This window comes from Talpa occidentalis, unplaced genomic scaffold (assembly GCF_014898055.3).
Source record: "Talpa occidentalis isolate TD23 unplaced genomic scaffold, MPIMG_talOcc4v2.1 talOcc4.12, whole genome shotgun sequence".
Classification (NCBI taxonomy): Eukaryota; Metazoa; Chordata; class Mammalia; order Eulipotyphla; family Talpidae; genus Talpa; species Talpa occidentalis.
In genome coordinates, this window is record NW_023601212.1 from 43,623,088 (window position 1) to 43,648,273 (window position 25,186).

The following is a 25,186-nucleotide window of genomic DNA, read 5'->3' on the forward strand; positions in this document are numbered from 1 at the left end:
TAGGTGATGTACACTGTGTTCACACCCATGCTCAACCCCTTCATCTACAGTCTGAGGAACAAAGACATAAAGAGGGCCCTGATAAGTAAGATTCCTTTGCAGATTGAATTTCAGCTGTGCAGGGATTGAAGAATTGCATGTGAATGCAGCAGTGTTCAAAGCACAGCAACAAAGGTCTGACAAAAGTTGATCCCATCTTTTTATAGAAATATTTGGTAAAACTTATTTCTCTCTCTCTCATGCCAGTTCTTCCCTCTGAAATTGGACCTGAGACCAAGCTGGCAGGACTCTGGCCCCACTTAAAGACAATTTGTTGCATTACCTTCTGGGAGTAGGTTGGAGGAAACTTTCCTTGCTCCTGCCCATTGGGAAGTCCCAGTGTCCTAGGCCAGACCTACACACACACATGACTCCATTACCTTCTCTTTCCGAAGAGTCCCTCCATAAGTGAAACTCACCACACCTAGTGTTGGCTGGGCTATCTACTTTCCAGGCTGTGGTCCTTTTCACCTCTTCCCTCTCCTTCCCTGCAGCAAGTCACCAATCTCAGTGAAATCTCCTTGGGAGAGACCTGGGACTCTGTGGGGAACTCCTGAATTTTCCTATGAGCAAATATTATGTCTTTATAGTTGTTTTAGGGGAGTGGGTGACCTCAACATCTATTATACTGCATTGTCACTTATCTTGTGAGTCAACATGAATTTCTTAATAATTTCCTCTCAAATGACATATATTATCCCAAGAATTTTTTTTCTTTTGATTTACTTGATTATTTGAAAGAAATATACATGACTTTTATTATTTTTATGAAAAAAAAAAAAAACTTCCATTCTCTAGTAAGGGCATTTACACAACTTTATTGTAAAGGAAACTGTGGCTGAAATTCTACATTTATTTCTCTAGTGCTCTCCTAACTGATCTTCCTGAGAATACAAATTTAAACAAATTAATCTGTTTTCTATCTGGCCTTCTGGTACTCTTCATTTTCTTATTCATCTGGGAGTTCATATGCCTACCAAAATCATTGAAAAAAAACTGGTAATGAAATACAGATTTTCAGGGAGTCTACCTGGAAATGCATATTTTAAACACAGAGACAGTCAAAATAGATGACCTTAGTTACGATAAGCCAAATTTTAGTCATACATTGTATTACCATACAAAAATACTTGTTCTTGGTATATATACATACACATTTATTTCTCTTTGTTAAATGAATGCTACAGGAAAGTGTGTGGTGTAGGTATAACTTCATAATTAACTGGTGACAACCTGATTATGCTTTATGTAACTCTCAATACAAATACAGTGATATTTCTTTTTTTTTAATAAATTTTATTTTTATATTCCCCATACAATAGCAACCCCCTTATTTTGAAAGCAATCCCTCTCCTCCCCTCCCCCACCCCCATAGAGTGTCTCTGGTTCATAGTTTTTTGTTGATTTTGATTTTTACTTTCTTACAGTTATTCATTTTCCTGGTCCCTTATTTAAGTTTTCTAGATTCCTGCTATGAGTGAGACCATCCAGTATATTTCTTTTTCTTTCTGGCTTATTTCGCTGAGCATGATCCCTTCCAGCCCCATCCATGTTGCTGCAAATTGCATGTATTTATCTTTTTTGAATGCTGAGTAAAATTCCATGGTGTATATGTAACACGCCTTCTTGATCCAGTCATCTACTTTTGAGCATTTGGGTGGTTTCCAAAGCTTAGCTATTACAATAGCTCTATTACAATAGCTATTACAATAGCTCTCCATAGTGGTTGGACCAGTTTGCACTCCAACCAACAGTGCAGGAGAGTTCCTTTTTCTCCACATCCTCGCCAACATTTGTTGTTGCTAGTTTTTTTAATATGTGCCATTCTCACTGGTGTGAGATGGTATATCATGGTAGTTTTGATTTGCATTTCCCTGATTACAAGTGATGTTGAACATTTTTTTCATATGCCTGTTGGCCGTTTTCATTTCCTCTTCAGAGAAGTTTCTTTTGAGCTCTTCTGCCCATTTTTGACAGGATTATTTTCTTTGTTGTTGTTGTTGAGTCTCATCAGCTCTTTGCAGATTTTTGTGATCAGTCCTTTATCATTAGAGTTGTGTGCAAAAATGTTCTCCCAGTTGGTGGGGTTTCTCTTTGTTTTTGTCATTGTCTCTTTTGCTGTGCAGAAGCTCTTTAATTTGATGTAGTCCCAGCTGTTGATCTTTGCTTTGGGTGATGTGTCTGTAAAGATGTCGTTGATGTGCATATCACGAAGTGTTTCACCTATATTTCCTTCTTTGTATTTTATGGTTTCAGGTCTTATGTCTAGTTCTTTAATCCATTTTGAGTTGATTTTTGTGTATGGTGTGAGGTAGTGGTCAAGCTTCATTCTTTTGCATGTAGCGACCCAGATTTCCCAGCACCATTTATTGAACAATCTTTCTTTGCTCCAATGCATATTATTTGCTCCTTTGTCAAAGATTAGTTGACCATAAATCTGTGGGTTTATTTCTGGATTTTCTATTTGATTCCATTGGTCTGTGTGTCTGTTCTTGTTCCAATACCATGCAGTTTTGATGATAATGACTTTGTAGTATAGTTTGAAGTCTGGGAGTGTGATGCCTCCATTCCATTCTTTTTTTTTTCAGGAAAGCTTTGGTTATTCAGGGGTTTTGGTGATTGCATATGAATTTCATCAATAATTGTTCTATTTCTTTGAAGAATGACATTGAAATTTTGATTGGAATAGCATTGAATTTGTAGATTGCTTTTGGTAGGATGGCCATTTTAATAATGTTTATTCTTCCAATCCCTGAGCAGGGGATGTCTTTCCATTTCTTTGTGTCTTCTTCTATTTCTTTTAACTGTGTTTTATAGTTTTCTTTGTATAGATCATTTACCTCTTTTGTTAGATTTATTTCCAAGTATTTGATTATTTTTGTTTTGATAATATAAGGTATGCTTTTTTTCATTTCCTTTTCTTCAGATTTATTGTTTGTGTATAGGAAGGCTACTGACTTTTGCATGTTGATTTTGTATCCTGCCACTTTGCTGAACTGATTGATGAGTTGAATTAGTTTTTCTGTGGAGTTTTTGGGGTTCTCTATGTATATTATCATATCAACTGCAAATAGTGATAGTTTGACTTCTTCTTTTCCTATTTGGATTCCTTGGATGTCTTTCTCTTGTCTTATTGCTCTGGCTAGGACTTCCAGTATTATATTGAAAAGCAGTGGTGAGAGTGGACATCCTTGTCTTGTTCCAGATCTTAATGGAAATGCTTTCAGCTTTTCACCATTGAGAATTATACGGGCTATTGGTTTGTCATATATGGCCTTTATGATGTTGTGATATGTTCCTTTTATCCCAAGAATTTCAAGGGCTTTTATCATGAATGGGTGTTGCAATTTGTCAAAAGCTTTCTCAGCATCTATTGATATTATCATATAGTTTTTATATTTCTTTTTGTTGATGTGTTGGATAACATTGATTGATTTTCGGATGTTGAACCATCCTTGTGTCCCTGGCATGAATCCTACTTGGTCGTGTTGAATTATCTTATGGATACATTGTTGGATTCTGATAGCTAAAATTTTGTTGAGGATTTTTGCATCAGTGTTCATTAGGGACATTGGCCTGTAGTTTTCCTTTTTTGTGTTGTCCTTGTTCAGTTTTGGTATTAGTGTAATGTTGGCTTCATAGAACGTGTTTGGTATTGTCCCTTCCTTCTCAATATTTTGGAAGAGTTTGTGAAGGATAGGCACTAATTCGTCTCTGAATCTTTGGTAGAATTCATTTGTAAATCCATCAGGTCCTGGGCTTTTGTTTTTGGGGAGGTTTTTGATTACCATTTCAATTTTGCTGCTTGGAATTGGTCTGTTTACGTGTTCTATTTCTTCTTTATTAAGCTTTGGGTGATTGTTGAGTTGTAGGAATTTGTCCATGTCCTCTAGATTGTTGAACTTGTTTCCATATAATTGTTCATAGTAGTTACTGATTATTCTTTTGATTTCTGCTGTGTCCATTGTGATTTCTCCTCTTTCATTTATGATCCTATTTATTTGTGCTTTCTCCCTTTTTTCCTTTGTGAGCCTGGCTAGGGATTTGTCTATTTTTATTGATTTTTTTGAAGAACCAGCTCTTGGTTTCATTGATCTTTTGGATTGTTTTTTTAGTTTCAATTTCATTTATTTCTCCTTTGTTTTTTTATTATTTCTTTTCTTCTACTGGTTTTGGGGTTTTTTTGTTGTTCTTTTTCTAGATCTTTGAGCTTCGAGATTAGGTTGTTTCTTTGAGTTCTTTCTTGTTTCTCTCTGGCTATATATTTTCCTCTTATTACTGCTTTTGCTGCATCCCAAAGCTTTAGGAAATTGGTGTCCTCCTTGTCATTCAATTCAAAGATTTTTTTAATTTCTTCTTTGATCTCCTCATTAGTCCAGTGGTCTTCCAGTAATGTGGTTTTCAATCTCCATGAGGTAGGAGAGTTCCTTGCCTTATTTTTATGGTTTATTTCTAGTTTGATGCCTTCATGGTCAGAAAAGATGGTTGGTATGATTTCAATCTAGGTGTATCTGCTGATGTTTGTCTTGTTTCCCAGTATGTGTTTGATCCTGGAGAATGATCCGTGTGCGCTTGAGAAAAATGTGTACTCTGTTTTTTTTTTTTTTTTTGGGGGGAGGTTAGTGTTTTAAGGATGTCTGTTAAGCCCAAGCGCTCTAGGTCCTTATTTGGAGCTTTACTGTCTTTACTTATTTTTTGTCTCGTTGATCTATCCATTGTTGATAGTGGTGTGTTGAAGTCTCCCACTACGTATGTGTTTTCTCTGATATCTGTTTTCAGAGATGACAATAGTTGTCTGATATATTTTGGTGCTCCTTCGTTTGGTGAATATATGTTAATGAGTGTTATTTCTTCTTGAAATATTGTCCACTTGATCATAATGTAGTGACTGTGGGGGTCTCTTTTTATCTTTTTGAGTTTGAAATCTGTTTTATCTCATATAAGTATAGCTGTTCCTGCTTTCTTTTTTGGTCCATTTGCTTGTAGGATTGTTTTCCATCCTTTAACTTTTAGTCTATTTTTATCTTTTGTAGCTAAATGTGTTTCCTGGAGACAGCAAAAGGTTGGGTTTTGTTTCTTAAACCAGCCTGCGACTCTGTGTCTTTTTATTAAAGAGTTTAGTCCATTTACATTTAGAGTTTATATTGATATGTTAGCATCTGTATTTGCCATTGTGTTTGTCTTTCCTTTGATTTTATTTATTTATTCTTTTAATAACTTTTTTTTGGCCTTCTTTCGTTGTTATTCATCCCTCTGAGGTTCTGGCTTTAGGACTCCTTGTAGTATTTTTTGGAGTGGGGGTTTAGTTGTATTGAAATTCCAGAGTTTCTATTTGTCTGGGAAGGTCCTTATTCTTTCTTCATAGAGGAAGGAGAGCTTTGCAGGGTAGAGCATTCTTGGTTGGCATCTGTTTTCTTGGAATCTGTTGACTATGCCCCTCCACTGTCTCCTTGCCCATAGTGTTTCTTCGGAGAAGTCTGATGTCAGCCTGATTGGTTTTCCTTTGAATGTTATTTGTTTCTTCGCTCTTGTCAGCTTTATTATTTTTTTCCTTGTCCTGGATTTTTGGGAGATTTACTATTATGTGTCTTGCTGTATTTTTCCTTTCATCGTGGAAGTTTGGTGTTCTTCTTGCTTCTTCTATATCAATTATCAGCTCCTTCTTCACGTTGGGAAGTTCTCATCAATTATCTCCTTGAATATTTTCTCTGTTCCTACATCTCTCTCCTCTCTTTCCTGTATTCCTATAACTCTTATATTTCCTTTCCTCATGGAGTCAGATACTTCCCGGTCTTTCTTTAGTCTTTTTTCTTCGTACTTCTCTTTCCTTTTCTGTTTTCGTTCTTTTTATTTCTGTGTCTTCAAGAATACTTATTTCTTTATCCCTTTCATCTATTCTGCTTTCATTGCTTTTCTCAGAGTTCTTTAGTGCCTCCGTTCATTCTTTTATCTCCTGCATTTCTTTTACTTCCGTCTTTACAGACTCAATTTCATTCTTCTGATCGTTGATTACTTTTCCCTTATCATTGTTTACCTTTATGACTTCTGTCAGTTTTTTAATCATGGCAATTTTAAATTCTCTTTCTGGAAGGCTCATAAGTTCTTCCAAGTTACTGTTGTTGCAATCTGGGGGGTGTTTTTTTGTTTTTTTGTTTTTTTTTGTGGTGTGCTTTTTTCCTGAGGAGTTGCTTGGTTGCATGTGGTTCTTCTACTCCTTACTGTCTGTTTTCTAATTTGCTGTATGCATTGGGACACTATGTTCCTGGGACTGGCCAGCATCTTGGGTGAACTTCTCCGCTCTCCTCTGGCTCCTCCGGGAGCCATCTGTCGGTTTCAAGCAGTCTTTACTGAAGAAAGTTCCCTGTTCTAAAATGCAGGTGCGGGGACACACTCCCATGCCTGCCTGGCCTGCCCCGGCTGTGGGTTCCCACTCCCTCTCTGGGCTCGGACTGCAGGCCAGAAGGGGCCTGGCATGGGCGAACTTCCCAGCTCACCTCTGGCTCCTCCAGTAGCCTTCTGCTGATTTCAGGCAGTCTTTACTGAAGAAATGTCCCTGTTCTAAAATGGCAATGCAGGACGTACTCCCTGTGCACCCGGTCTTCCCTGGCGGTGGGTTCCTGCTCCCCCTCTAGGCTGGGACTGCAGGCCAGAAGGGGTCTGGCCTGGGCAAACTTCCCAGCTCGCCTCTGGCTCCTCTGGGAGCCTTCTGCTGGTTTCAGGCAGTTTTTACTGAAGAAATGTCCCTGTCTAAAATGGCAATGCGGGATGCACTCCCTGTGCGCCTGGTCTCAGGCACACTCTTCTGAGCGCCCGGTCTGCCCCGGCCGTGGGTGCCCACTCCCCCTCTAGGTTTGGACTGCTGGTCAGAAGGGGCCTGGCATGGGCGAACTTCCCAGCTCACCACTGGCTCCACCAGGAGCCTTCTGCTGGTTCAATACAGTGATATTTCTATCTAACCTTGCAATATCAGATTTTCCTAGTCTGTCTTTCTTTCTTTCTTTCTTTCTTTCTTTCTTTCTTTCTTTCTTTCTTTCTTTCTTTCTTTCTTTCTTTCTTTCTTTCTTTCTTTCTTTCTTTCTTTCTTTCTTTCTTTCTTTCTTTCTTTCTTTCTTTCTTTCTTTCTTTCTACCCTCACCAGTGGCTGAGGAAATAACCAGCACTGCAGAGGCTGCGGGCAGCCTTGCAGCCCAGCGCTCAACAGCTGCGCCACCAGGGGAGGCCCTTCCTAGTCATTATTTTTGTGCATTATAGTGGGGATAAAGTTGTACCTTAGTATCTCATTGTGGTTTTAATATGTTTCTTCTGATAATGAGTAACACTGAGTATTTAAGCATATGTTTTTGGCTGTTATCATGTCTTTTTTTTGTTTGTTTGTAAAAAATATTCTCAATTCTTTTGATCATTAGTTTGAATTAGGTTGTGCATGTTTTTATTTCTGAATTCTAGACATAGTTTTACTATATCTGATGTAAATTTTTTAAATTAATTTATTTATTTATACAAGCACTGGGTACAGTCAGAAGTGTGGGAGGGCAAGAAATTCACCAGAGCCAGAGCAGGGAGCAGAGCGGGCAGAAGGACCAAAGTACACTGCTGAGGGGAGCAGCGGGCGGCAGGAGAGGTCTGCGCACCATGCGGGACCCTCCTCCAGTGGCCTGGGAGCAGCCAGGGATCGATCCAGCACTGCAGAGGCTGCGGGCAGCTTCGCAACACAGGGCTCAAACACTGTGCCACTGGGGAGGCCCTTTGATTTAAATTAATTAATAGAATCAATTAATAAATTGATAATTAATTAATTAATTAGTAGAATTAATCATGCCAACATTTTTCTGAGGCTTTGGCTTTCATTTTTATTTTCTTAGTAATATCATTCAGGACAAGAGCATATACCATTGATATTTTTCTTCTTTAAATGATTGGGGGGGTCCCTGGTGGCACAAGGGGTTGAGCACAGTGCTGTGAAGCTGTCTGCAGCCTCTGCAGTGCAATTTACATCCCCAGGCATGGAGCTACCTATATGGCGTAGCAGACCTCTCTTGTCTAGCCCACTGCTCCCCTCAGCAGTGTACTTTGGTCAGTCTGCCTGTTCTGTTCTCCACTTTGTCTCTGGTGAATCCTCTCACACCCCCAATACCTCTGGCCTGTACCCCAGTTCTTGTAATCATAAATAAATAAATCTTTAAAAAATAAATAATTAATTAGGAAACTTTACCAATAAATACACATGGGTCTGAAGATTTGTAAAGTAGAAGGTTTCAAACTACACTGATATTAAGCCTTTTTTTGTTAAATTTTATTTTATTTTTTTATTATAAATTTTATTTTTATATTCTCCATACAATTGCAACCCCCTTATTTTGACCTCAATCCCTCCCCTCCCTGCCCCCCACCCCCCATAGAGTGTCTCCGGTTCATAGTTGTTTGTTGATTTTGATTTTTACTTTCTCATAGTTATTCTTTTTCCTGGTCCCTTATTTAAGTTTTCTAGGTTCCTGCTATGAGTGAGATCATTCGGTATTTTTATTTTTCTTTCTGGCTTATTTTGCTGAGCATGATCCCTTCCAGCCCCATCCATGTTGCTGCAAATTGCATGTGTTTATCTTTTTTGAATGCTGAGTAATATTCCATTGTGTATATGTACCACATATTAAGCCTTTATAGCAATAATGTGATAGTCTCTTTGTGAGTAAGTATATTGGTAGTTAATATATTGGAGTGAATTGTTCAATTTCATTAATTTGTTAGATCTATGGACATAGATTTTTCCTAACACTCTCTTATTAGGTCTTTAATATCTACAATTCATATGGTAATCACCAGCTTTCATTCCTGATGTTAGCAATTTGTGTCTTCCCTCCTTTTTCTATTGGTCAGTCTAGCTTAGATTTTAATCAATCATCAATCATTTCAAAGAATCAGATTTTGGTTTTGTTGATTTTTCCCCCTTATATTTCATTGATTTTTGTTTATCAGTGTGTTCCATGTGTTTAATTTACTTTCTTTTTTCTAGTTTCTAAAGTAGATACTTATATTATTAATTTGAGGTCATTTTTATTATAAGCATTTAATATTATAAAATTTCCTCTGGTGCATTGATGTTGTTCTTTCTCAGAAACATTGTTGAACCATGAGAACAAATCCAGACAGGCTTGTCTGAAGAAATTTTCTTTAGATCAACCACAGTTGTTGAGTCCCTAATATATTAACTTCCCCAATCAAGAACAGCAGAAAAACTCCAGCTAAACCAGAGGTTGACTATGGACTTTAAGGGGACCAACAGACATCAGAACACCTCTGCACTATACAGACCCATTTAAAAATGAAACGCATAAACAATTAAAGTTTAGAGTGACTTGTTATAAAGCAATAGATAACTGATAAAATGAGAAGAGTGTTCAAATGGAAGGAAATTATAATAACTTGCTACTTATTAGTAACAGCATTTGCACTGATATTTGAAGAAAATGTTCATGATCATTCTCTTATTCAACTATCTTTCAGATAACTGTATTAAAGGTGACTCTACTGAAATTCTCTTCCAGGTAACCTTGAGAAGGAGGAAGTATATGCGTATATGTGTATGGAAACTTGTGACCACTATTTTCATGGCTAAGAAGGATTTCAAGTTTTGTGTTGTTCATCCTTTGATTATCAAGATTGACAGTCATTCTCAGCATAAAGGAGATGTATAATGGACAATGCTGATATTATTCATCAATTGCCCAATAGTGGTTATGAAAATTTAGAAAAATGGTGATATTTCACTTCGGGTATTGAATGGGCTTTTTATTGCTGGCTTTCCTTGTAGTCATCACTGGGAATTTTCAGGTTGAAACAGCAACATAAATAGAATATATACTAATCTTTTTAGACATTTTCATTCATTGTATTACTATTGTAAATGAGGTGGTCCTCTTTTTTTTTAACTTGGATTTTTTTTTTTTAAATTGAGGCAACATTGGTTTGCAATGCTGTATATTACTTAAGAGATACGTATTCACAATGTTTGAAATATGTGTTACCACACATTACCCACCACTAAAACAACAATAAATCTCCACTATAGAACATTGAGTCCCCTCTCCCATCTGTATTCCACAAGCTACCCACCCTTCTGGTAGCTTTAATTCTGCAGTGTATTTCTAGAGTTTGTTTTTGTTTTGTTTTATCTGTTTCTTTATATTCCACATATGAGAGAAATCATCTGGTCTTTGGTCTTTTTCTCCTGACTTATTTTGATTTGTTGTAGTGTTCTTTTAAAAAAATACTTATTTATTTATACAAGCACTGGGTACAGTCAGAAGCGCGGGAGGGTGAGAGAATTCACCAGAGCCAGAGCGGGGAGCAGGGCAGGCTCAAGGACCAAAGCACACTGCTGAGGGGAGCAGTGGGCGGCAGGAGAGGTCTGGGAGCCATGTGGAACCCTCCTCTGGTGGCTGGGGAGCAGCCGGGGATCGAACCTGCACTGCAGAGGCTGCAGGCAGCTTCGCTACCCAGCACTCAACCTCTGGGCCACCGGGGAGGCCTCATTTCATTCTTTCTTGCTAGCTTGCCTAGGAACAAATTTCAGCTTCTGTTATGAACTATCCAGGGAGGAACTTGGATTTTCATTTGGAGACGTTCTTCTCAGAGACCTCATCCAGGTGGGTCAGAAAGTCTAGGACTTACTTCAGAGGTGAATCAGTATGTAGACAACAGAGAGATGTTACCAGAGTTCCCCTGAGATCTTAATCAGCCTAGAGACAAGAGATCGCCATATTTATTTAGTTGTTAAAAGAATTGTCCATTGTACTCAGAAACCAAGGGTCATTGTTGACAATTAAGTGATAGGATTTGAACTGATTTGGATGAGACTAAGAAGACTATTACGATCCAATAAAGTTAGAACATAGCCAAGGATTTTGGCAGTTTATAGAGAAAGAGAAAAAAATAGAGTTTTTAGCTGTGAGTGGTATGTGCTGATCTCATTTAAAAACTCTTTTGCAGTTGAGGTGTATTTGAACACAAACTATACTTACAGAAATGCATAGACCAGTGGTGGTAGATGTTACCTAGCAGATAATTCATTTTATTTAATAGGTCAATAGGGATACCAAAGAGTTTCTCTGCAATTATTTCATTACTTGTGAGGCTGAACATATTTTTGAGTTTGATAGCTCTTTACTTCTATTATAAACTGATTTTGCAAGGTATTTGCACAGCTTATTTACTGAGATCTGTGTTTTTATTATTGTTTTTGATGGTACACTTTCAAATGATTTGGAAATTTTTCTGCTTTTTTGTTTTGCATATATTTAATTTATATATGTATAGATTACTTTGGAGAATATATAAAATTGAAATATTTTGTGTAGTCATCTACCAGCCTATTATATTGTGCCACTGTAATGTAAACCCAGGGGTTGACTTTTTTTTGAAATGCAGATACCTAACCTAAATTTTAATCTTGAATCATTAATAAAAAATGAACCAGTATATAAAAATATATCACCAGCTACAGGGTTAGATAAGAGTGGGGCTGCCTCCATGTATGAAGGACCTTTGGTTTTTTTTTGTTTGTTTTCCTTTTTTAAAAATTTCTTACATTGTTATTCATTTTTGTACAGTCTTTTATTTCTTTCTGCTGTTCTCCCACAACCAGAGTACCCTGGAACCATTACCATAGTCTTTTGTGCTCTTCCGCCCTCCCCCTTTAAAAAAAAAGATTTATTTTTTAATAAAAGTTTTATTTATTTATGCATAGAAGAACAGAGGTATAACCCAGAGGTAGGGGGTGGTGGTGAAAGGATTCCCCAGAGACAGATTGGGGAGCAGAACAGATGGATGTGCTGAAATATACTGCTAAATGGAGCAGCTGATGAGACAGGGGAGGTCGGCTGTGAGATATGTGGGTTAATTCCCTGGTTGGGGATTGGAAACAGATAGAATGACAGCAGTATGACTTAACCCCTTTGCAACCAGGCAGGTTGCCCCTCCTCTGATTTAATACTTCTTCCTCCCCTCCCTGCTGTATACCTCAAACTTATGGTATGCCAGCAAGTTTTGTCTTTTTCCTGACCCTTTGTTCAGTTTCCCTATATTCTCCCTACAAGTGAGATCATCTGATACTTTTTTTATTCCTTCTTTCATATTTTGCTTATCATAATCACTTCCAGCTCTCTATATGTTGCTGTGAATGGCATGAGCTTTATTTTATTTTTTTGATTGCTGAGTAGTATTCCATTGTGTATACACAGCACACATTCTTGATGCATTCATCTGTGTGGGGCATTTGGGTTGGTTCCGTAAATAGTGCTGCAATAAGTATAGGAGTGCAGATATGCATTTGATCTAGTGTTTTTGTGTCCTTTGCGTAGATTCCCAAGAGTGGAATTATTAGAAACAGTTTTAGTGCTTTGAGGATCCTCTGACAGCTTTAAGGACCTCTGTTTTGCTGTCTGGCTGACTTAGATACGTCCTTGGGCTGTGTGTGTGTGTGTGTGTGTGTGTGTGCACATGCTGTGTGTTAACAGTCATCAGAGCAGGGGTACCTAGGCTTTTGATTTTGTTTTAGCCCCTATGTCATAAGAGTTATCTTGAAATATATGGATCCAGGTCACCTCTAACATGGAACATTTGAAACAAGGAACTTTCTCAGAGTTTTTGTACTGTTGGTCTCTGTGCAGGAACAAATTTCCCCACAGAATCTTACATCTCTCTCTCCTGTTACTTGAGGTTCTTTTTTCAAATGTCAATCTCGTTTGCAGGTCTTGCCAAAATACCCATGAAATAGAGACCAATTCTATGGTCACTTCTCCTTTTACCTGCTGTCCTTTTCTTATTACCATCTGTCACCATCTGAAATGTTACATTAATTTATTGTTGGCTTATATATTCCTTCCCCATCACTGAAATGAGGGAACTTGTTCTTCAGCACCCTATTCTTGTTACATAGTCCCAACATCACTCTCAGAAACTAAATTATATTCCTGCTACAATTTTTTTTTAATTTTTAAAGATTTATTTAAACATACAAGAACTGGGCTACAGGGCAGATGTGTCAGGGGTTAGAGGATTCACCAGAGATAGAGTGGGGAACAGAACAGGTAGATTGACTTAAATACACTGTGACAGGAGTAGAGGGTGAGTCAGGAGAGGTCTGCTGTGCCACGTGGGTAGTTCCCTGGCTGGGGATTGAACTCATGATGCAGTGGTTGTGGCAAGCTTCATAGATGTGTCTTAACCCCTTGTGCCACCAGGAAGGCCCTACTACAAAAAAAAAAAAAAAAAAAACAAAAACTGTAGAATATGGGGCCTCCCCTGATGGCAGAGGCAGTTGAATGCAACTCTGTGAAACTGTCCCCAGCCTCTGCAGTGTGGGTTTGATCCCAACCGTCCAGCAAGAATCCCAAATGGCATGGCAGACCTTTCCTGTCTCACCTGCTTCTCCCCTCAGCAGTGTGTTTCAGTTAGTCTGCCTGTTCTGTGCCCCGCTCTGTCTCTGGTGAATTCTCTCTCCCTCCCATGCATCTGGCTTGTATCCCAGTTCTTGTATGCATGAGTAAACAAATCTTAAAAAAAAAAGTAAGGCCTCCCCAGTGGTGCAGCTGTTGAATGCTGGCTTGTGAGGCTGCCGCAGCCTCTGCAGAGCTGGTTTGATCCCCGGCCTCCGGAGGAGGGTCCCAAATGGCACACAGACCTCTCCTGCCACCCACTGCTCCCCTCAGCAGTGTATTTCATCAGTCTGCCTGCTCTGCTCTCCCCTCTGGCTCTGGTGAATTCTCTCACCCTCCCGCGCTTCGAACTGTACCCAGTGCTTGTATAAATAAATAAATAAATAAATAAATAAATAAATAAATAAATAAATAAATAAATATATTTTTAAAAAATGTACCCACCTCTAAGTGAGGATAAGAATTTCATTAAACACATGCAATTTGCAGCAACATGTATGGCGCTGGAAGGGATCATGCTCAGTGAAATAAGCCAGAAAGAAAAAAAAAAAAATACCAGATGGTCTCAGTCATAGCAGGAATCTAAAAAACTTAAATAAGGGACCAGGAAAATGAATAAATATAAGAAAGTGAAAATCAAAATCAACAAACAACTATGAACCAGAGACAGTCTATGGGTGGTGGGGGGCGGGGAGGGGAGGGATTGGGGTCAAAATAAGGGGTTTGCAATTGTATAGGGAATATAAAAATAAAATTTATTTTAAAAAAAGAATTTCATTAAAAAAAACTGTAGAATACATGAACTTTTAATGCTGATTAGGACACAATTCCATATTAGAGATGGTGGCACTGAGGATCTCCCAGCCTGCACTATATCCATGCACAGAACACAAAAGTTAATTTATTGACAGCAAAATATATATTGCAGCATTCAGATATGTGATTAACGCAACTTTGTGTGAAAATTAATTTTGTTATTTTCCTCTTTCCCAGAAGTCATCTCTACCACATGGAAACAGTCACTGATACAGAAATTGCAATATTTCTTCTGGGATTATCTCTCATGCTTGGGTTATTCCTCTTAATGCACTTGATCACTATCTTTGGGAACCTGTTCATTATTCTGGCTGTCAGCTCAGATTCTCACCTCCACAGACCAATATACTACTTCCTCTGCAAACTGTCCTTAGTAGACATCGGTTTTACCTCTACAACCATTCCCAAGATGCTGCTAAATATCACATACAGAGCAAAGTCATATTATATGAACACTGCATAACACAGAATTATATATATATATATAAAGATTTATTTTTTATTTATACAAGAACTGGGATACAGGCCAGAGTCATGGTAGGGTGAGAGGATTCACCAGAAACAGAGTGGGGAGCAAAACAGGCAGATGAACCAAAGACACTGCTGAGGGGAGCAGTGGGCGAGGCAGGAGAGGTCTGCTGTGACATGTGGGATTCTCCCTGGCTGACCAGGCATCGAACCAGCGCTGCGGAGGCTGCGGACAAATTCACAGTGCTGCACTCAACCCGCTGCACCATTGGGGAGGCCCCCAGAATTATATTTTTGTACTCTATGCGGATTTGGACATCTTTCTCCTAACCATGATGGTTTATGACTGCTTTGTGGCCATCCGCCAACCACTGCACTACATTGTTATCATGAATCCCTGGCTCTGTTGAATGCTAGTTCTAGCGTCCTGGATCCTGGGTGCCCTGAATGCCTTGTTAGAGCTTAATGATTTTGCAACTGTCATTCTGTACTGACTTGGAAATTCCCCACTTTTTCTGTGAAATCAGTCAGGTGATCCAACTTGCCTGTTTGGATGCTTTTGCTAATAACATGGTGATGTATGCTGCAACTCTCCTGCTTGTTGGTGGGCCCTTTCTTTGTTTCCTTTACTCTTACTCTAAGATAGTGTCTTCCATACATAGAATCTCATCAGCTCAGGACAAGTATAAAGCATTTTCCAACTGTGCATCTCACCTGTCAGTTGTTCTTTTATTTTATTGTACAATCCTAGGAGTGTACCTTAGCTCTGCTGCTATCCACAGCTCACAATCAAGTGCAGTAACCTCAGTGATATACACCGTGGTGACACCCATGCTGAACCCCTTCATCTATAGTCTGAAGAACAAAGATATAAAGAGGTCCCTGAAAAGATTCTTTGTGAAGGAAATTACAAAAGGGCAATTGTCATAGTTTTGGTGAAGTGACCATAATTGCAGAGGTAAAAACTTTGGAATCAGAAAATGTTATTATTTGGTCAGGCTCTGGAAGTAGATTTTGGTCTTTCAGTTTTTTTTCCATGGAATGATTTCCCATTCTTTTTTTTTTTAAGATTTATTTATTTACGCATACAAGAACTGGGGTGTAAACCAGAGGTGATGGCGGTGAGAGGATTCACCAGAGACAGAGTGGAGAGCAGAACAGGCAGATGTACTGAAATACACTGCTTAGGGGGCAACAGGAAAGACAGGGGAGCTCTGCTGCATCATGTGGGTTGCTCCCTGCCTGGCCTGGCTTGGAATTTGTGCTGTAGCGGCTGGCTGTAGCTCGATAGTGATATCTATAAACCCTACACCACCAGAAGTCCCGGAATTTCCAATTCTTTAACTGCAACTTCTCTATTTATGTAGCCATCTTTATTAAGTTTTGTGCTCTCTCTAATAGCCAGCAGTTTTTACTTTTTTGTTCCACACTTTCACATATTTATGCCAACTGTGTTACAAATATAGTTTGAAATTCCCACTTACCTAATGAAATAATATGAACTTTGTTTTTTGAATAACTTTTTCGATTGTCATATATGATAACAAATATCTTTTGTTTTACTAAGAGAAGCAACATGAGTTCAACTACTCCTATGGAAAAGTAACTACACTTGACCAGCAAGACAATTTATATAATTTTATGTTGGAGGAAATCCCAGATCAAATGTTTTCATTGTTGTGTCCATCATTCCTTTGTATTTACTTTTTTTATCTAGTCTCCCTGGTAATGCAGAGTAATATACAGCATGTTTTATAGCTAGTCACTAGCTTTTATTCACCTCATTAACATCATCTGTTGCCACCATTAAACTTTTCTATAAGATATGCAGAAGTTTGCATGATAGACACATTTTAATAAGTAGGTTGATCTACTGTTACTATAAATTCAGAAATAGCCTTCAATATGATGAGGAATTTGCATTACTTTGCAAAATATCTTATCATTCTCCACATCTGCTTTTTGGTGTATGGAGATCGGTGTCAATGTGTTTGAGAGTTTATACACATGTGTGAAGAATTAATTGGTATTTCTTTATGTTTTAATTGAATTATCTTCACATTTCTCCTTGAAAACTCCCAGTGCAACTATAAGAATACTCTTTTTTTGAAGAAAAAATATATTCCCTAATTAATTTTTCACAACTAGGCAAGAATGGTAAATGATGATATCTCCATTATGCTTGGGATTCTATTAAATATTTATGGTCAAGTAATGACTTAGGAGGAAATATAAATTCCTGTCTAGTCACCAGCTTACTAGCTTACTGCACAAACAGTCATATTCTTTCAAACTTTCTGGCTTCCTAAATATTAATCCCAATGAGAGTTTTTTTTTAATAGACTTGTTAGAAATAAACTGAAATAAAAGAGTAACCATTGATGTTTTCTTAAAACATAAAAGCAAATGAAAATAATAGCCAGTGGCAGATTGTTATAATTTCCTCACTTCTATTCCCTTCAGTTATTGTCTCAGTTTATTATTACTGCATAACAAGCCACACAAATGATTTAGTATAATGGCTTTATTACCAAGGGAGATTGCATGGTGGGGAATTTTTCTGAGATCTGTTGCTCTCTGATGTGTCTATATTCAACTCTGTGTCTCTATATTGAGTTTCTAAGATTCACTTATGATGTTCTGTGAATCATGGTGTCCTTCTCCCTTGAACCAATATATGCTCATTTTATCTTCTTAGAAAGCTGTATTATATAAAAAGAGAATCCTATGTGATATAGTATTTCTTCCTAAGTAGAAGAGATATCTTCTACCACTGCTTCAATGAGAATTATGTACCATGTTCTGAATTCTACTATGATCTGTGCAGTGTTAGGTTTTTTTTTTGTTGTTGCTTCAGTGCAATTTATTGGAGTATAGTTGCATATTAAAAATTATAAATGATAAAATGTACAATTCGAAGAATAAAAGTGGTTGATCAAATATTGCAGTATATAGTATTTTTTCATTTGTGTTTAATTCAAAAACAATCCATTATCATTATATTTTAATGTAATTTTAAAGTTTTAATCTCTTAGAACTTTAATTTCCTTATTTCTGAAAGTAATATGGAAATAATAAATATAACTGCAGAGGAATGTTGCAAGAAATAAATTAAATGTGTGGATAGATTTTGTTGAGTCCAAAAACACTGTTCAAAGATAAATTTTGCATTTATTTTGTGTTTTTTTTATTTCAAATAAACTCACATATTTATGTATAAAAACACATTTATAGTTTGTAGTCTCCTTTTTATGTTGAAAGGAAATCAAAAAAAGTTGTATATTACAGAAATCAAAAAAAATAAATGTTCAAATTAACAAATTAAAAGTATGTAGAAATTTTGAGGGCCTCCCTGGTGGTGCAGCGGTTGAGCGCTGGGTTGCGAAGCTGCCCGTGGCCTCTGCGGCGCCGGTTCAATCCACGGCTGCTCCCCGGCCACGGGAGGAGGGTCCCACATGGGTCCCACATTGCGCGCAGACCTCTCCTGCGGCCACTGCTCCCCTCAGCAGTGTACTTCTGTCCTTCTGCCTGCTCTGCTCTCTGCTCTGGCTCTGGTGAATTCTCTCACCCTCCCGCGCTTCTGACTGTACCCAGTGCATGTATAAACAAAACAAACAAACAAACAAACAAATAAATAAATAAAACATGCCTCTATTAAAAAAATTAAAAAAACTGGGCCTCCCAGGTGGCGCAGCGGTTGAGCGCTGGGTTGCGAAGCTGCCCGCAGCCTCTGCGGCACCGGTTCGATCCCCGGCTGCTCCCCGGCCACCGGAGGAGGGTCCCACATGGCTCGCAGACCTCTCCTGCCGCCCGCTGCTCCCCTCAGCAGTGTACTTCGGTCCTTCTGCCTGTTCTGCTCCCTGCTCTGGCTCTGGTGAATTCTCTCACCCTCCCGGCTTCTGACTGTACCCAGTGCATGTATAAACCAAACAAACAAACAAACAAATAGATAAATAAATAAGACATGCCTCTAGAAAATAAAAAAAAAAAATTAAAAAAACAAATAAAATAAAATAAAAGTATGTAGAAATTTTGATACAAAATTATTAAGTGAATATGAATACATTTAAAATAATCATATTTCCTATTTTCATGTTTCAGATCTGTATTCAATGATAGTTCATAAGACAATTATCTCATCACATCTTCTTTTATTTAGCATACTCATGTGAAGAAAATGTATTTGTTAAGAGTAAAGGGATATGCTAAATACTTTTACATTGCAATTGTTTTCACTACTTTTGACTTTCAATATGTGTGCATTGTTTTCTATATTTTATGTTATATTATATTTTTTAAGATTTATTTACCTTTGCACACAAAAGCTGGGGTACAGTGCAGAGTTGCAGGGGGTGAAAAGATTCACCAGAGACAGAGTGGGGAACAGAACAGGCAGATGTACTGAAATACAATGCTGAGAGGAGCAGCAGGTGAGTCAGGAGGTCTCTTGTACCATGTGGGTAACCTCCCTGGCTGTAGATAGAACTCTTGCTATAGTGGCTGCAGATAACTTCATAGTGCTTGTGAATTAACCCTTTGTGAACCAGAGAGGACCTCTTTTCTCTATTTTAAACTGATTTTATAAGTCTCTACATGGGGATATATGTTCAGAATGTTTTTTCCAGTTTTGATTGCATTATTTCAAACAAGGAGTTGAAACTTTATATCATCAAATTTACTGTATTCCATATAATATTTTATATATCCATAGCTGTAAATGTGGAAAATTGTGGGTGCATATTAATGTTGGAGAATTCATTTCTGTGGATCATATTATATTTTCTCATTTTTTTTAATTTTACTATTGAAAGAATTCTGTTTTAACATTTATATTCTCTTGAAAATCCTCTCTACATATAGTAGTGCTAATAAATTACACATCATACATATTTCCAGCTTGTTGTTTATACTCTGTTGTTCCTAATGTTCCTTTTGACCTTTGGTGATTTTTTTAAAGATTGATTTATTTATGCATACAAGAGCTGGGGTACAGGCCAGAGATGCAGGGCAGGGGTGAGAGGATTCATCAGAGACAGAATGGGGAACATAACAGGCAGACTGACTGAAAGACACTGCTGAGGGGAGCAGCAGGTGAGACTGGAGAGGTCTGCCTTGTCATGTTGCTTCCTGGCCGGCCAGGAATCCACCTTGTGCTTCAGAGGCTGCGGATTGCTTCAGAATGTGGTGCTTAACCCCTTGCGCCACTAGGGAGGCCCGACTTTTGGTGATTTATATCTATTTCTATACATTGCATCATCTCCAACTATCCTCAGGAATGCATTTTTTCTTACTTCAGATTAAAGATCACTTTTATATTCTATTTTCATGTTTGACTTCATATATCCTTATATAAGATAGAATTAGAGATGGCAGAGTAAGGTAGAGGGTGTCACTGTGCTAATATAAGAGCATTAAAATTTGGTAGTGAGTGAGTGAAACATATACACATATTTGAAGTGTAAAGTTATATTCCAGAAATATTATATATATATATTATATTTCACAAGTTATGTATTTTTACAAACAAATGTTAAACTAATAATGATCTTCTACTCAGTGGAGCTGACCTATAAAGATCTACTGGTTTCAAAAAAAAAATCTGCTGGTTTCATTACAGAGTTCTGGCAAATCTTCAAAAAATAGAGGAAAAGTAAATCCATTCAAAATCATGTTATGGGACTGACATTTCTCTAATATAAACAATATACAATGATTTCACCGAAAAAGAAAACTACACACCAATATTCCTAATGGACATAGATGCCAACCAACCAAAATCCTCAATAAAATGTTAACAAACTATTTCAACAATACATTAAAAATATCTTCCATCATGACCCACTAGGATTCATATGGTAACACAAGGAGGTTCAACACACACACAATGAAAATTGTAATTCACCACATCAATTAGAAGATACATGAAAATCATATCATATTATACACAGATGCATATAAAACATTTAATAAGATTCAACATCTATTTATATTAATAACACTCAAAAAATGGGGGTAGGAGGAATACACTTCAACACAATAAAGGTGAAAGAAACCTTGCAGCTGACATCAGCCTTCATGATGAAAAAATGAAGTTTTTCTTCTAAGACCAGCTATAAGACAAGGATGTCCACTTTCCCCACTACCATTCAAGAGTTGGACCTCCTAGGTACAACAATTAGGCATCAGAAAGATATAAAAAGAATAAAAATTTGGACAGAAATAAAATTCATCACTATTTGTGGATAACACAATCATATACACAGAAAACCTTAAAGATTCCACTAAAGTTTTATTAGAAATAATAAATCACCACTGTAAAATGGTATATGACAAATCAATATACAAGAAACAATTGTATTCCTATGCAAAATAAGGAACTAGAAAAGGAAGAAATCAAGAAAAGACTGACATTTATAATTGCATCACAGAGAATTAAATACCAGGATTAAACTGAAAAAGGAGGTGAAAGGACCATCAAATAAAAACTATATGAGGTTTTCAAGATAAATAAAACAGAGCAAATAAATTGGATATTGCTATCTGATCAAGGATTGAAAGAATTAACATTCTTAAAATGGCCACCATGCCCAATGCAATACACATATTCAATGAAATCCTCATCGAAGTTTCAATTGCGTAATTCAAAGAAATAGAAAAAAAATTACTGAATTAATTTGGACCAACAATTGATCCCAAACAGCTAAAGTTTTCTGACAAAAACAATGGCAAGATTTTATTCTGAGATGTCAAGATGCATAATAAGTCTATAACAATCATATGGTATAGCATTTGAATGAAAGTGTACAGAGAAAGCAGTGGAATAATATTGAGAATCTAGAAATAAATCCCAGATTCATATTAACAGTTAATTTATGATGAAGGAGCCAAGAGTATATACTGGAGGAGGAAAGTCCCCTCAACAATGGCATTGGGGAAACTGGATAGCCACAAGCAAAAGAATGAAACTAGACCACTAATTCACAGCATATAAAATATTAACTCAAAGTGGACTAAAGACTTGGAGGTGATACATGAAACCAAAAGTACATAGAAGAAAACATACACAAAACTGTCCACAACATTGACTTCAGTGGTGTCTCTGGGGACTTAATTCCAATGGGAAATAAATTAAAAGTCAAAGTAAACAAATAAGACTAGATCAAACTACAAAGCTTTCATAGTAAACACTAACAAACAAAAAGTTCTCTCATCAAAATGAAAATCTCTCTACTTAAAAGGTGAAAATATTGTGTATCATGCATCCCGCAGTGTCTAATATTCAAGGTCTGGCCAGATTCAAGATAGGGAGCTTTGCAAATGGTTATCCCTGCAGACAGAGTTGAGCTGGACAGTGCACACAAGCCAGGGCCCCTGTCTGGCCACGAGTTGGAACCAAGAGGGGAGATCCAGTGATTTGGTGCCCAGGGGGGTGGTCCAGCCACTGAGGGTGCTGGGAAGTGCTGTCCAGGTGCCATATTCAATACAGGGAACTTTGTGTCAGGACCTCACCAAAATTGTATGAAACTGAGAAAGGTTTATCCCTGCAGTCAGAGGTGAGTTGAAAAGCGTGAGCAAGCCAGGCCATATATCTGGCCAAGAGTTGGAGCCCAGAAAGGGATCCAATGATTAGGTGGCCAGAGGGTGATCTGCCAGGGCAGACTACCAGGGCAGACTGGGGGACCTCAAGACCACCCTCTGGAATTAAGTAAATACAAAGGAAGGGGCTTTTCAGGGACAGCACCAGTTAACATATCCATAGTACCATTGTCCTGCTGGAATTCTGGCATAAAATTACTGGACTCAAATGGGCCACCAGTTTCCAACATCCCAGAAGGAGTACCCCAAAAAGTTGCTGGCCAGTAACAGTGACATAGTGTCCTGAAACATAGGGCAAATTATAAAACAAGCCGCAGGAGAAGAAAAATTACAAGCAACCAAGCAAGCCCTCAGGTAAAAGACACAGATAATCTACCACCAGATTGCAACAACAGTGACTTGGAAGAACTTCTGAGCCTTCCAGCTAGAGAACATAAAATCCCCATGATTAAAATCTGAAAGAGGGCCTCCCCTGGTGGCGCAGCAGGTGAGCACTGGGCTGCAAAGCTGCCCAAAGCCTCTGCAGCACTGGTTAGATCTCCTGCCTCCAGGGAGGGTCCCATATGGAATGCAGACCTCTCCTGCTGCACCCACTGCTCCTCTCAGCAGTGTATTTCATCAGTCTGCCAATCTGCTGTTCTGTTCCCCGCTCTGGCTCTGGTGAATTCTCTCACCCTCCTGCGCTTCTGACTGTACTCACTGCTTGTATAAATAAATAAATAAATAAATAAATAAATAAATAAATAAATCTTTAAAAAAAAACAAAACTGAAAGAAGTCAAAAAGGAAAAAAAATGATATGGGAATATGGGAAAAATTGTCAACAATCAGAAGAATGGAATTGAGTTCCCAAAGAGGGAAGTGAAAGAAATGTAAGATATCAAAGGATTAATTGAGGAGCTAAAGAACTCTGGGGAAAGTAATGAAAGCAGAATAGATGAAATGGAAGAATGAATAAATATTCTCAAAGATACATAAATAAAAAGAACCAAAACAGAAAAAGAAAGAGAAGTGCAAAGGAAAAAGAATGAAGAAAGATTTTGGGAACTATTTGACACCACAATGAAAGGATTTATAAGAGTTATAGGATCTCCAGATGGAGAGGAGACATAGGAACAGAGAATATATTTGAGGACTTAATCGAAGAGAACTTACCAAGCATGAAGGGGATGAAAACAGACATTAAAGAAATGAGAAGAACACCAAAATTCCATGATGAATGGAAGAATACAGCAAGACACATAATAGTAAAGCTCCCAAGAATCCAAGACAAGGAAAAAATAATGAGGCTGACAAGAGGGAAGAAACAAATAACATACAAAGGAAAACCAATCAGGCTGACATCAGACTTCTCCGAAGAAACACTACGGGCAAGGAGAGGGTGGAGGGACAAAATCAACAGACTCCAAGACAGCAAATGCCAACCAAGAATACTTCGTCCCACAAAACTTTCCTTCCTCTATGAAGAACAAATAGGACCTTACCAGACAGAAAGAAACTCCAGAATTCCAATACAACTAAACCCCCACTCCAAAAAATACTACAAGGATTCCAAAAGCTGGAATCAACAGAGAGATAAATAAGAATGATACAAGACAAAAAATAAAACCACAGAAAATACAAATAAAATGGCGCATACAGATGCTAACTTATCAATATTAACTCTAAATGTAAACAGACTAAACTCTTCAATAAAAAGACACAGAGTTGCAGGCTGTGTTAAGGAAAAAAAAAAACAATCTTTTGCTGTCTCCAGGAAACACATTTAACTGCAAAAGATAAATATAGACTGAAATAAAAGGATGGAAAGCAATCCAACAAGCAAATAGACCAAAAAAGAAGGCAGGAACAGCTATACTTAGATAAAAAGTATCAAACTCAAAAAGGTAAAAAGAGATCCAGATGGTCACTACATTTATGATTAAGGGGACAATAATCAAGAAGACATAACATTTACTCACCAAATGAAGGAGCACCAAAATATGTCAGACAGCTATAATCATCTCTGAAAACAGACACCAGAGAAAACATGTAAGTTGTAGGAGACTGCAAAACACCACTCTCAACAATGGATAAATCAATGAGACAGAAAATAAGTAAGGACACTAAAGCTCCAAATAAGGATCTAGTCCTCATGGGCTTAAGAGACATCTATAAAATACTGCACCCCCAAAAATCTGAGTAAACATTTTCCTCAAGCCCACATGGATCATTCTCCAGGATCGATCACAAACTGGGACACAAGACAAACATCAAGAGAAACACTAAGATTGAAATCATACCAACCATCTTCTCTGACCATAAAGGCATCAAACTAAAAATAAACAATGAAAAGCAGGAATAGGACCCTCCAACCTCCTGGAGATTGAAGCACACACTACTGGAAGACCACTGGGCTAACAAGGAGATCAAAGAAGAAATTAAAAATTACTTTGAGTTGAACGACAAGGAGGAAACTAATTTCTTAAATGCATGGGATGCAGCAAAGCAGTAATAAGAGGAAATATTCAGTAATAGATGTTCACCTCAAGAAACAAGAAACAACTCAAAGAAACAACCTAATCTCATCACTCAAAGAACTGGAAAAACAACAATGAAATACCCCAAAACCAGTAGAAGAAAGGAAATAATAAAAATCAAAGCAGAAATAAATGGAATAGAAATGAAAAAAAAATCTAAAAGATCAATGAAACCAAAAGTTGTTTCTTTGAATAAATAAATAAAATAGACAAACCCCTAGCCAGGCGCTCAAAGGAAAAACAGGAGAAAGCACAAATAAATAGGATCACAAATGAAAGAGGAAAATCACAACAGACACAGCAGAAATCAAAAGAA

At 37.6% G+C, this 25,186-nt stretch overlaps 1 pseudogene; it reads left to right on the forward strand.

Moving 5' to 3' along the window:
* The first annotated feature begins 6 nt into the window (after positions 1-6).
* LOC119242203 (olfactory receptor 7A5-like) lies at positions 7-15,686 on the forward strand (annotated as a pseudogene).
* Positions 15,687-25,186: the final 9,500 nt, after the last annotated feature.